The sequence below is a fragment of the Manis pentadactyla genome, chromosome 7 (genome assembly GCF_030020395.1).
Source record: "Manis pentadactyla isolate mManPen7 chromosome 7, mManPen7.hap1, whole genome shotgun sequence".
Classification (NCBI taxonomy): domain Eukaryota; kingdom Metazoa; phylum Chordata; class Mammalia; order Pholidota; family Manidae; genus Manis; species Manis pentadactyla.
In genome coordinates, this window is record NC_080025.1 from 27,451,379 (window position 1) to 27,461,679 (window position 10,301).

At 40.4% G+C, this 10,301-nt stretch overlaps 3 pseudogenes; all 3 read right to left on the reverse strand.

The window, feature by feature from the left end:
* Positions 1 to 4,596: 4,596 nt before the first annotated feature.
* LOC118919335 (U2 spliceosomal RNA) lies at positions 4,597 to 4,733 on the reverse strand (annotated as a pseudogene).
* A 3,466-nt stretch (positions 4,734 to 8,199) lies between these two features.
* LOC118919321 (exocyst complex component 3-like) lies at positions 8,200 to 8,733 on the reverse strand (annotated as a pseudogene).
* A 263-nt stretch (positions 8,734 to 8,996) lies between these two features.
* On the reverse strand, positions 8,997 to 10,077 carry LOC118919329 (exocyst complex component 3-like; annotated as a pseudogene).
* Between the last annotated feature and the right edge of the window lie 224 nt (positions 10,078 to 10,301).

A 10,301-nucleotide genomic window follows, 5' to 3' on the forward strand; every position in this document is an offset into this window, starting at 1 on the left:
CCATCCTTCTGGTCTTGCAGGAAGAGCTGTTATTTCTCTTGGTAAGGCCAGTCCCTCCAGCTGTCTCCTGCCCGGCCCTTCTGCCTCATCCAGGACCTTACTGCATCTGTAATGCCCTTTGTCCTTCCCAAATTGGCAACTTCATCTCCACCAGTTCCTTCTGCATAGCAGAAAGTTATGGTCAAGTCTGTCATCCATCGCACAATGAAAGTGCTCCCCTGACCCTGCACCTCCTTGCTTTTCCTTACCTTCCAAGCCTACAATTCTTGCTTCTTCACTTGTTTTCTGTTATTTCCACCTTCTGCTCACTTGTTCTCCAAACTACTGCAGCCTGGCCATGTCTCTCCCTGGATTTCCAGAAATCACTCTGGCCAAAGGCTCTCAGTGTTCTCCAGATAAACATGATGCATTCTTTAATGGGCTTCTCTTTCTTTACCTTGACCCTATATTTCATATGAATGATTATCCAATTTTCTTTCCTCCCTTTGCTTCTCTTATAGTTTTCTGCCAGTTCACTGGCTAATCTTTCTCCTACCCTCTGTTGACTTTTAATTTTCTTCATGCACCTTAAATATTGTTTTCCATGCATGTCTTTTCCTTGGACTTCTTCTCACTTCATACCATCCCTGAATGACCCCTTCTTGGCACCTGCTGTCACTTACCATCATCGCTGACTTTCAGAATGCACCAGCCCCATCGCCCTGCCCCTCTCAGGCATCTGAACTTATTCTAAACCTAAGTCATCAATTTTCCACCAAAGCCTGTTTTTCCTTCCATCTTGTTGAATGGCAGTATCATATGAAACTTAGATGTTATCATCTATCTTTTCTTTTCCTCACCCTGACACCCAACCAATCAATAAGTCCTGTCAACTCTATTTCTCTAACATCTGTCTGTTCTCTCTTCTCCATTCCCATTGCTCTTGCTTTATTTCAGGCTTCACCACCTTTTATTTGGATAGATGCAATTAGATTACCATCTGATTTCTGTGCCTCTGATGTTTTCCCTGATTTTATACCCTTTCATTCTACCCAACACAATGTGGCCAGGGTTACCTTTCTAAAATACAAATCCGATTGAAAACAAAAGCACTTGCAAGGCCTTCTGTGGCTGGCCATTGCTGGCAGCCTAGTCAAACTACAGATGAGGGGTCTGGTGAGCCATCTGCGCAGCCACTATGAGGAGGCAGGGCAGGAAATTAAGGACTTTGAATTCCGGGCTCCCTCTTTCTGCCCCGTGCACCACACCCAGTGTTCTGGTGGCAGGCATTTAACAACTAAGCTCCGAGGAATGAAAAAAAAACCCCAAAATCCTTATTTGTAGAGTTTGCTGGTTTCCATGGTATAAATACTCCCACTATGGCCAATTTCAAGCTACCAATGTCACTGGAGTTTGCAAGAAATATTCACAATGAACTCTCACAAAATCACAACTCTTGTTCTCTATCCTTCAGGTAGGTGGCAAGTGGAAAAATGTTTCCCTGGCCCCCTCTGGCCCCCTCTGGGGCAGGATTCTGATGGGGCTCTGCTGATGCCAAGTTGCAGATGGCATGGGACTTGAGAGAGAGGTGATGGTGGGCAGACATTGAACACAAATTGATGAGATACCCGGGCTCTGTGAACAGAAGATGAGGTAAGCCAATCCTGACAGCAACGCTCTCCACAGCTGCTCATGAGGACACCCACTTCTGCACACAGTGGACAGGGGGCTCCCTAAAGGGGTGCTCTTGCCCTTGCTCCTGGGTTGACCCGCCACCTCACTGGTGTTTTGCGGCCGGCTGGCCTGGAGGCCTCCCTCCCATAAGGCACTGCCTCTGTTCCCCAAAGCCACACACACAGATCTTTTTTGATAACTGTGACCAAATGGATTACTCCCTTCTGCACAAGAAAGTATGTCATTGTCAACATCAAAAACTTCCCTGCCTTGTTCTGGCAGCACCTGCCTTGTTGACTGGGTGCCTTCTGAACGACTCACTCACACAAAGCATTTCAACCTGTCTGACTTCAAAAGTGAGGTAAGACAAAGCACATCAAGCAGTACAGCACACGACTAATACGATTACTTCTTCTCTTCCTGGTATTAATACAATTATGCAAAAGCGGCCTTGACCCAGTAAGGATTTTCTGTGGCAAATCCAACCTCTGATCTGCTTTAACTCACAACTCCTCCCAGGGCCCCATCCCTTCTTGCTTTCTGCTCAGCCCTGCAGCTCAACTTCATGCACCATCTTGCCAGTCCAAGAGTGGGTTACCTGTACAATATAGCAAACTAATGAAAAATGTGACCAAATTTATTTGGCAGGTAAATGACAGAAAAGCCACCCATCTTCTTCCATTAACTCATTCTGGAATGTGACCTGTTTGGTCCAGAGTGAAGGCCCTCAGGCCAGTTGCATTAGTGCTTCAGTGAGACTTTTTACAACTGTCTCAGGATTCTACCATTTCTCACTGTCCTCAAGTTGTCTGGATCTGGAAGTGGTAGGTCAGAAATAGATGATTGACAAGAGATCAAAATAAAGCCCTTGGAGGGAAGGCCCAGCACAAAGCAGCTTTCAAAAACCAACTAATACAGGCATGGGGCCTACACTTTACCTGTGTGCACTATCCCAGGCAACATGTGCCTATATTTCACAGGCCCCTTATAAGCGAGGCATTATCAGCAACCTTTTTTGGGTCAGAAAATGGTATTTGGAGAAGGTAGGCCACATCTCCAAATTCATGCCCAACACATCAGCAGAGCCCAGGTCTCTCTGCCTTTAAAAGTAGCTTCTTCCTTCTGCAACTCACACATCACTGCTGCTCGGACTTACCTTTACCTCAATAGAAGACAATGTTTGCCTAATAAGGGTTTACTGGGCTTCCTGGTTTGGGGGTTATAAAAAAGCAGGAATGAAATGGGCGTGCAGTGAGGAGGGTGTCTGGAAATGCTGGAGTGACTTAAGACAGTGGTAGCTTCCATTAACTGTGCAACTTTCATAGGCTACTCGAAACACATGGGTTACCAGAAGACAAACTTCCTGAAGGACATGTTCAGAAGAACAGTTCTTCCCAGACTTCTTGCAGTTCTAACTCCCTGGCAGCATCTCAAAGACTTCCTCTCAGATCAGAACCCCGTGTGGGAGGATGCTCAGACCCAGAGTATGTTTGATAGCCATACAATAATGAATTGCTGTTTTTCTGAACTGCTTTTATTCATGTCTTTAGTGGTAGGAAACTAGTAAAAACTAGAATTATAAGGCTACTATAAGCATGGAGGAAACTGAGCTGGGAAGTTTTCATGGAATGTGACTTGTGTGTGTGATGAGGTGGTGGTGGTGGTATTGAGGAGATGCCAGGCAGCAGCGCCCTCTGAATACTGGCAGCGGTAAAATCAAATCCTGTTGCAGAAGAAAGTTTCACAACTCGGTCCCTATGATTCCACAGGGCATCATTCACAATAGCCAAGACATGGATGCAACCTAAGTGTGCACTGACAGGTGAATAGATAAAGAAAATGTGGTAACATACATACAAGAGGATAGTACTCAATTATAAAGAAGAGGAAATCCTGCCATCTGTGGCAACATATATGACACTTGAGGGCTTAATGCTAAGTGGCATAAGTGAGCGAGAGACAAATATTGTATGATCTCACTTACATGCAGCATCTAAAAAACCAAACTCACAGAAACAAGTAGATTGGTGGTTGCCAGGGGCTGGAGGGTTGGGGAAATGGGTGATGGGGCTCAAAGGGTAAGACTTCCACTACAAGATGCGTGTGTTTTGGGGACTTAATGCACAGCATGGTGACTGCAGTTAACCAAACTGTACTGTACATGTGAACATTGCTAAGATCTTAAATGTGCTCACCAAAAAAAAAAAAAAAAAGTAACTATGTGAGATGATGGATGTATTAACTAACTTCATTATCGGAATCATTTTGCACTATAGATGTATATCTATATATATATATAATATATATATACCTTAAACTTATACAATGGTATATATCAAAGATAGTTCCATAAAGCTCAGGAAAAAGTTATTCCTTAAAAATATCTAAATACTCTAATTACTTGTAGGCTTATTTCACTATTTTTTAAAATAGCTTAAGTATTTTGTTGGCAACTAAGCTTGTTAACACTATATAATGAAAATGTACAAAGAATAATGTTGCAGTTTTGGTTAGATTTAAGTCAAAGACATTCATTAATAAGGAATCTGTGAATATTCCAGAAATTTCTCTAAGTGATCTGATCAGAACAACTGTCTCTGAATATTACCTTACTTTGGAAGGTATTGGCATACATTAGAATTAAACTCAGAATTTTTTCAAAATAAGCACTAATTAATAAAACCCTTCTATATTCAAACTAAAACAATTTTAATATAACTTTCCTTTCCAGAAACAATAATAAAGAAAACAAGGCATTTTGTAAAATGTGGTCCTGAACAAGTCACAGTAAAAAATAAATGTATACTTAATTATCACCTCCTCAAAACAGAGGCCACTTTCTGTTCTTCAGCTTTGGAAACAAGGTGAAGAACAGTCTGTAAGCAACTTTGGGCAGGGGGCTGCCAAAACAAAGCTCAAGCGGTTGATCGTGGACACCTCTAGAAAGAATTTGGGGGAACCTGACCAAGGATCCGAATTCTATTTAATAATATATTGTCCTCGGATAGAGGACGTATCAGATATTAAACTGATAAGAACAGATACTACACTTGATCATAGTCAAAAGGCCAAGAAGTGATTTCACTATTTTTTTAACCGCATTTTAATTCTGGACATGAACAGGCCATTTACTGGAGTGACTTTACACGGGCACAAAGGAGGTACTCAGGCCTATCAGAGATGCACTGTGGGCTGCTGGTCACAGTGGAGGCTGCTGAGCCCAAGGCCAACTCACACGGGGCCTAGTTGGTACATTAACTTGATCCATGTTTTTTCTCCCCCTCCAGTTCCTTTATGTATAACTGGAGGAGACATATTGGGAATTGGCAGGATCTGCACACTGGCACTCCAGACCCCTGGGGCTGAGTGCCATCATGGCAGAAGGTGCTAAGTGGAAACCTCTGGAAATTCCCCCCTGCTACCCAAAGAGTGATCTAAGAATAATACATCATCCCTGTGAACTGCAGAAACAAATGTCACAATAAGAGACTGGAGCAAGGTAAGGGTGGTGATGCCTGTTACAGTTCCCCTCAGCGCAGAGGGTGGCTTCCTACACGATCCCATCGGCAGCGCAGCATGTGACGGGCCCAGACTAGTCCTGGGACCCCAGTGGGTGGCGCCCCAGATATTACACTTCACACAAGTAGGTTTGTTTCTACTGAGTTTCACCAGCGCACGAATAAATGGTTCCAGTTCCAGCATTTGGCATTTCAGCAAAGTTACTGGGCAATTCCATAGGCTGCAGCCACCCAATGATGTCTGCATCTCGGACCTAGGTCTTGTGTACTGTCCTTCAGCCCCAGAGGTAATGGCTGCTTCCAAAATACGCTATTGTTATGCTTCTCCTCATCCCTCTTAAAGTTAATTCTGTGGTTAGTTTATAAATTTATTGTATTAAATATTCTCTCTTTAAAATAGTGGTGAGATTTCTGTTTCCTGACTGGACCCTGACTCATATAGAGAAAGACTCCAGATATTTTGTCTAATCTCATGACATTTTGGGTAAACTATAGTTTTCAAGGAATGTCCCCAATTAACCTAAATTGCTAAATTTACTGCATAATGTTGTTCATAGGTCTTTACTATGGCTTTCTTTTTTAAATCCTAATACAGATATTTTTAATATAATGTTTATAATATACAAGTATAAAGAATTTTCTTTTTATTCATCAGTCTTGATAGGTGTTTACTAGTTTGATTAATATTAGCAAAGACTTTACTTTAAAATATTCCCTACTGTTTTATTTTTTATTTAATTAATTCTCCTCTAAATAATTTCTTTACTACCACTTTCTTGGGTTTAAATTGTTTTTTTAGTACTAATGAAGAAAGATATTTAGATTGTTAATTTTTAGTATTATTTTATAATATAGGTATTTAAAGCTATAAATTTCCTGTGAAGTATAGCTTTAGTGACATTACTTAAGTTTTATATGTATTTTCACTATAATTTCCAGTATCTTCTAATTTCTATTTTGCTTTCTTCTTAAATTCATGGATTTTTCAGATGTATATCATTGATTTCCATCAAGCATTTGGGAGATTGCCTAGATTGTTTTAAAAATTGCTTTAAGCTTGTTTTTGTGATCAGAAATTGTATTTCAAATAATTTCACTCCTTACAAATTCATTGAGATGTTATTTACGGCCCAAGTATGACCAAATTATGGTAAATAGTCCATGTTCCTTTGGAAAAAAAAATATTCAGCAGTTTTTGGATAGGGTGTTCTGTATATGCCAATTAGGTTGATTTATTTAATCATGTTATTCAAAGCTTTCATATTTTTACTGGTATTTCCCCCTAAGTCTATCAATTACCAATAAATATTTGTTAACATATCCCACTTTCTATATTTACCTATTTTTTTCTTTCTCTTCATTAAAATTTTGCTCTAAGTATCTTAAGGTCATAATTTTGGGTCAGTATGATTTAGAAATGTTATATATTCTCATTGGATTAACACATTTATCATGAAATATCCCTCAAGAACACTATTAATATTTTTTGCATTTAGGTCTACTTGTTTGCTGAGAGCATAAGCCAGGTTTCTTCTTCTGGTTTTTATAGTAGAAGTTTTTCTATCCTTTTACTTTCATCCTTTTTGTGTCATTTATTTAGGCTGAATTTCATTAGCAGCATATAGTTTGGTATCATTTATTCAGTCTGAAAAATTTTACCTTTTGAGTAAATAGTCTATTTTTATTTTTAAAACCTATCACCTTGCTACTTAATTACTAATGACCTCTTAAAAAGTATTTTTGCTCCCTTTTGATCAAGAATTTTTTTCATTTTGCTTTCATATTGCATTATGTACATTACACTATTAATGTTTACCTAAGAGATTATAATGTGCATCTTCACTTAATAAAGTTACTATGAATTAGTATTTTCACGTTTTTTATTTTCCAGAAATGCACAAACCTTGGATGTCTTTAATTCATTTCATTTATCCCTCCAATGTTTATTTTAAATCCTATAAGACAATATTACTATTGTAAAAAGTCAATATTCATTTATATTTATTCATATATTTACCCTTTACTTTGCTCTTCATCCTTTATTGAATTTCTGTACCTCCATTCTCTATTTATGGATCTTTCTCTTTTGTCTAAAGAATTCCTTTTAGTATTTCTTTTAGTATATGTCTAAAGGTGATAAATTCACTTCCTGTTTCTCTGGTAATTTTTGTATTTTGCATCTATTTATAAATGATATTAGGTATTGTTTTCCTTTTTCAAACTTCTAAATGTTTTATTCTACTGTTCCATGATTTTCATTGTTTTTGTGAAAAGTCTGCCATCAATATTATTGTGGCTTCTTTGAATGTAATGTGTCTTTTCCACTGGATCTTACAATGCTTTAAGAACTCCAAGTTCAGTTTGAAGACTTTCTACTATTATGTGTGTAGAGGTTCATTTATTGTCCTTGGGGTTCAAAGGGATTCTTGAATGTGTGGATTGATATCTTCAGTTAAGCATAATTCTTAGTATTCCCTCAAGTATTTATTCTGTCCCATGTTTTCTCTATTTTTTGGAATTTCAATTACATTTTAGACCGTATTACTATGCACCATACACATTTATGTCTATTTTATTTTCCATGATTTACTCTGCATTTTTTTCTACCAACCACTTTTTCCAATTCAGTAATTTTACTTTCTTGTTTGCCCAAATAGCTGTTAAACCCATATTTCACATACAATTTTACTTCTTGTACTTCTTAAATAATTTTCTGATAGACTACCATCTTCTGGTAAATTACCTTATCTTGTCATCTTTCACTTTTCTTTTCCCTCTTTTTTGCTCTTCCATTTCCCTGCAGGCATTTAGACTCTTTCCTCAAGCAGCAGAGTTTTGGGGGTCTTTACACCGTGATGAAGAGAGTGGAGGCCAAGAGGTGAATGAGGACAGGGCCCCTTCCCCCCGCACATGCCTTTTAGCCCCTGTGATAAACAACCAACCATGACAGAATTCCTGCCTCGCAAAGGATGTTTACAACAAAAATGAGAAAGCCTGAAGACTTACAACCAGCAAGAGTACTTGCTCTTCAAGCACTCATGCCTGCCACCTCTTTGTCATCAGCCCCAAGATGCTGTCCCCTACCCAGGAAGGGCTCCTCCAGCCAACCGCCATGGCCCTCCTTTGCAGTGGCACCTGAAATGCCATCCATGCTTGGTTGGCTCAGAGATACACTCTCTTCAATCTCATTTTTCAAATACTTCCTTTTTAAACTGACTGGGTTCTCAACAGTTGTTGATTACTACCATCATATACTGAACACAGTGTGGGTGTTGCCAATTTCTTAGTTGTTCTTTATGCAGCTGTGCAGCTGAGCTTCATCTTTGTATCTACTTAACAAAGAGTTCACCTGAAGACACCAACTAGAACCTTTGTTTTCAAATCTTTCCCTGAGCAGCAACTTGAAGAACTGGTTCCAACATCTGGAAGGGAAAGTTTCCTGGCAGTAGTGCTGCCTGTCCCTTGGGTCAGCTTCAGGCTCAGTCCCTTTTATCCAGCCCTTTGTATCTGTTTCTAGTACTTTCTTCAGCCAAGCAATGATGTTTGAAGTGTGAGATGACATTACATGTGCAGCAGCTCAGAGATGGCATTTGGAGAAAGTGAAAGCTCCCCAACCCTGACACCCACTCTGGGGTCAGCTCCACATCTCTCACTTGTGTGGGTGCTTAACACCCATGTCAACAGGCTCATGACCTCACTGCTTCTGGATCTTCCAACTTGGATTCTTGCATCAGTGCACTTATGGCCTGGATGGTATGTGCTCAGGAGGTTTCTGAAAATCTCATAATGGGAAGAAAAAACACTCAACCATTGAGTTTCTGGCAATTATGAGTCATCCAGGACACACTTCCTTATGATTTCCAGGTGGCAGATGAACTACATTGTGTTGGACTCTCTGGGGTCGGCCTGGATGCCTTCAATTCTAGCAGTTATGGCTCTATCCAATATGGCAAACGTTTTTTCCTTTCAATTCTTGGGCCTCTGGGGAGACACAAAGCTAGTTTGGTTTTTTTAATTTTTTGATAGATATGTACCAATTTTTCTTCTCTTTTGATTACTATGACAACCAAGACAACAGCAGAGTGGGGTCAGAGGAGATGGTGACCAGCAACCCTGGTGGCACCCCCACAGCTGCCTGGCCAGGTTAGCTGAGAGGCACTGTGTCCTCCCAAAGTAGCCATGGATGAGGGTCATGTCAGACGTGTCCCCAGTCCTTGTGGTGCTGCTCTTGTCGGCATCCCAGACCCATCCCCTGCCAGGGGGCCTGCAGGGGCACCTCCTGTTCAATGAGGTCCTGCCTCTGCTGCACAGTTTGGGGTGGGAGATATTCTTGAGGTTCTCCACAGCTACAGCATGAGGACTGTGCCACACGACAGCATCCTTCACACCTTTGCTGCTCCCAGTGGGGTTAATGGTCTGCCTCCAGTCTTTGCTGACACTGGCCAGGGACTGCTGGGTGTCCTTGACATCCTTCAGTGCACTGTGACACTCGCTCAGACCCAGGTGGCACCCTGTCCAACCAAAATGGACAGCAACCTTCAATTTGGCCTCTACAGAGGCCATTTTCCAGGCCTCCCTTCTATAAACTGCTCTACTTTGTCAAACTGGTCTGAAGCTTACCAGCAACTCTTTGGACCACTGTTAGCACAGCCTCCTGGTCTGTCACCTTCATGGCTAAAAAGCAGCTGGAATCCCCACATCTGTCAGACTAAAGTTACCCCTGAAACACTATCACCAAGCACCCGACTAGAAGTGTCATCCAGTTGCCTGAACATTTTAACCAGTTACTTTCAAGTCTCTGTCTTATGTACTGCATCTAGATGTTTGAGGGTTTTTTCCATAACCTATTTCTTTTCTCTTGGTTTTTGGTCATTTGAGTCTTTCTACTGTCATTCATTGTAATTACTTATTTCTTTAAGGCAAAAGGAATAAAAAATACAATCAACATTCACTGCCATATCTCAGAAACTAGAAGGAAACAAGGCTTGTTGTCCTATCCGGAAGTTAATTTAGGTTGCTAGATAAAAGCGTAAATTAAGGCACCAACCATTTGTATTGAGTACTGGATACTGTGTATAAAAAGTATAGAAACTTTGAATAATGCTAACTTCCAGAAGAGAGGATTTACTT